Source organism: Zea mays, chromosome 8 (assembly GCF_902167145.1).
Source record: "Zea mays cultivar B73 chromosome 8, Zm-B73-REFERENCE-NAM-5.0, whole genome shotgun sequence".
In the NCBI taxonomy this organism is placed as follows: domain Eukaryota; kingdom Viridiplantae; phylum Streptophyta; class Magnoliopsida; order Poales; family Poaceae; genus Zea; species Zea mays.
In genome coordinates, this window is record NC_050103.1 from 1,187,419 (window position 1) to 1,191,102 (window position 3,684).

The window sequence follows — 3,684 nt, forward strand, 5'->3', positions numbered from 1 at the left end:
AGTTGACGCCTGCGCGAGCCCTGCCGCGCGCCGCAGGGCTACAGCCCGGGGACACTCTTCCCCGACCGGCCGGTCAGGCAAGTCGCCTTTCACGCCGTCGACGGAGCCAATTTGCAGTGGATGGGCGTGAGTGACGCGCCAATTTGCTGCTAGATTTTATTATTTCCACTTTCATTGCCACATTAATTTGCTGATATATTGGCACATTCTTTGCCGCTCCAGGTTTCGGCTTCCCATGAGCCAGCAATGTGCTTGCTCTACAGTCTACACCCATTTATTTTTTTTAAAAAAAAAAATAAAAACAAAACGCATGTCCTTTGCTGAATAAAACATTTCCTATACTTTAAAGCCGGTTCAAAACGGCTTCTCTCCGACGTCCACGTCACTTTGTTTTACCTTTGCCGTTCGATTCAGGATCAGTGGCCGATGGCAACCACCTCCTCCTTCGGTATGATGTTGTTGTGCGCTGGCTCTAGCCCGGCTGCTTCTCGAAACATCGCTATGCAATCAATGGACACGCGAACACGTCGTCGACTTTGAGTCGTTTCATTGTCTCCAGAACTCTGTTGGGCGATGGCTTTCACAGGGCGACGACCTCCATGGGAAAAAGCGGCGAGTCTTCACTCTCATCGTCGTCTCCGCGTTCTTGGACCATACGAATCCCCGGTCGAACCTGGCGCCGCCCACCCGCCGTCTGTCTCGCTGCTCCCCATCGCTCTTGGCCTTTCGTCGTGACTCGCTCCCTCCCCGACTCCCTGCATCGCTCCCCATCCCATCTTGTCCTGGACACCTGGGAAGCCTCCTTCTGTTCTTTTTCGTTTCATTCTTGGCCACAGACTTCACATGCCCACAACCCCATGGAGGAGAAACCAGACTAGGACCAATACCCATCAATTCCTTCAGTGTTTTACGCCGGTCACCGTGGAGCTCCGTGTGGTGGGGTTCGGCAAGGAGGTGGTGCTAAAGCAGTGGTGGCGGATGCGCTGGAGACTTCGCCTGGCCATGCTACTCCGCCTAGAAGCGCCCACATCCGGTCGTCGCCCCATTCGCTGGTGCCGCGCTCCGATCCACCCCGCCCCTATTCCGCCTAGGCTGAGCTCCGCCTCCACTGTAGCTCCGCCTCAACGTCTGGCCCAAAGTGGTCTTTGCCACGTTCTTGAACTCCCCCAACACCACGACGGGGTAGGTCCTTCTCTCCAATCCAAAATGCTTTTTAGCTAGTCCTCAAAGCTCTTGTTTTTTAATGGCGAAGGAATATTGTTGTTCTTTACAAAATCTGTGTGGCACCATTCTAAGAGTTGGCCATTTAGAATAGAGGTTGGTATTTGTCATCAGCAACAAGGATTGTTGTTCACTCCTTCCTATGCATTTCCCGGTCGATTGTTGGGCTCTGAAGGACACAATAACCAAATGTGTAACTAAATGAAGGTGTCTTTTTTTTGTGAATTCGTCAGTTTATATTCTGCAAGTTAGTATTAGATAAATAATCTGTCCATCCAAAATTTCGTACTGAAGAGGTTGTGCCTGTGCGGTTAGGCGCACATGCATCATCTAACTAATAATATGCACCTGAGTTGTGTCCTTGTTGGGCATAATATCCATAAACTGCAAGTAATGCTTTACTAACCTGCTTTTGTATGTGGTTCCTTGTGTTTGGGTGTTATTCAGGTGTTCACTATGCTTATGGATGCAAATCGTATAAATGGTATAAAATATCTCTAAAGGATATGATGTCCAATCTTTTTTCGGAGGGTTACTGCTGAGCTGCTAAAACAAGCGCTAACAGGTGCCTGAGCTGCACTTATATAATTGGTTTCATTTCTTCTTGATTTTAAGGCATCCCTCGACAAAATATTGGAAAAAAAATAACAAGAATGAGGCTTCCTCCAATGCCATAAAATATTCGATTAAGCACGTTATCAATCTATGACATGTGCCTGATTTTTTTATGTTCTACTTGACTGGTGTTCCAGTTTTACAGTACTCTATCAAGGTTTAGTTGTAGTTAAATCATCTGTTATGCCTTATGAAAAAAATGTGCACTGTGACAGTATGTTCTACTACAAATTAATATTTGCATGACAGTTGTCATTAACAAATTTTGGAACTTAGTCGACTAACTCATACATTTATAGTTTTCCTTTACATCGAGGATTTTCACATATGTGTGATTATTCTCTGTAATTGTACTTTATTACAGGGATTATGGTACTACCTCTGTTCATAAAAAGGATACAAATACCAATACTCCAAAGGTAATAACATATAGCTCACTATTTTTTTGTGATTCATCAACATGTTGAAGTAAGAACCCTTGGCATCAAAGAAGAAACACATAATGCTTTCAACGCGCGCGGGCGCGCATCAGTTACTAGTTCATAATTCACACGCAAAAAAAGCCACGAACGGGAGGACTGATCCTTGTGAAGCAAAAAGGGAGAACCGGCTACACGACATTTGCAACGCGCGGGAAACTAGTTGGGATACACTTTTCTATGATACCCAAAAAAAATGAGAGAGATTTGCCTTGAATTTTATAGGGAATAATAGTCATTGTACGACAACTAGTAGAGACTATTATTGCTTCGTGCTCACGAGGTTTCTTAGGAATCATGCAATGTTCTTGAGCCTTTCATGTTTAAAAAAATTAGATCTAGATATTCTCTTTCTCTATTATTAGTTTCTGGACCATTAAAGATAGAGATTGGAGCTAGTGTTTTTTAAGTGACGGGTAAAATATAAAGAAGTTGTTAGAGAACGAGAAGATATATATAGAATCAATAACTTTTATTAAAATATGCCTCTACATGAAGACTTAGGTCATTCTCAGTGGATGGTTTTAATGCACTATTTATAAAACTGCCATATCAATATTTATTTAAAAAAAGTGTATACAGAGTTTTATCTCCACGAAACTTCGTCACCTCCATGAAACTTCGGCAGGAATCGCCCGGCACCCGCCGATCTGCCTCATCGATCCTCAAATCAGCAGCTGTTCTTTTTCAGTCATATTGCGAGCTGAGAGTATTCAGGGCAATGGATTTGGCGTGTCGTTCTTCCTTCTCTTTCTCCACAGCTTCGTTAACTTGTTCCTTTCCTCGCAATGACTGAAACTGAACTGATTCATGACAAATGAAGTGACATGATTCTTCCTTCTCTTTCCCCGTAGCTTTTGTCTGTTCCTCCCTCGCAACACGCAATTCGTGCTGTAGAAGTGAAACAAGCACACGACAGGCCGAATTCCAAAAGGATTTCTTCCCCTAGCTGGGCTACGTGCCTAGCAGGAGACTTTCTGTGTTCTTCTGTCCATATGTATGTGTCCATGGCACACATCGTTCGTTGCGCTTTTATCACCTGAGTGAGGGAAGCCGTGTGCGCGTTTCACGTACGTATCGGTGTCGCTGCCGTTTTGTCACCGCGCGCCCACCACCCGGGGCCGGGTCAGAGCATCTCAATTCGCAGCCCTGTGACGAAGAACTGATGAATTGATGGCATCATCAGCAACAATCGCGCGCGGCTTCTCTCATACGAGTCAAAAGTTGGAAACATAGAAAAGTTAGAAAAGTTGGGTTGTTCACTTCGGATTAGAGTCGGCTGTTTGGACTGCTATTTTAATTTATAGAGACAAAAATATTGTAGAAACAGTAGAAGCATGAGTACTATATTGTAGAAACAGTAGAAGCA

The 3,684-nt window shown here is 44.5% G+C and overlaps 1 long non-coding RNA gene across 2 annotated transcripts; it reads left to right on the forward strand.

Annotated features, from left to right (window-relative positions):
* Positions 1–810: 810 nt before the first annotated feature.
* On the forward strand, positions 811–3,480 carry LOC100274954 (uncharacterized). Of its 2 annotated transcripts, NR_152228.1 has the most exons (3): positions 838–1,182; positions 1,669–1,786; positions 2,201–3,480. It is a non-coding gene; the product is annotated as an uncharacterized lncRNA (long non-coding RNA). The 2 variants fall into 2 exon arrangements; NR_152229.1 differs by lacking the exons at positions 1,669–1,786; positions 2,201–3,480 and having other exon boundaries at positions 811–1,446.
* Positions 3,481–3,684: the final 204 nt, after the last annotated feature.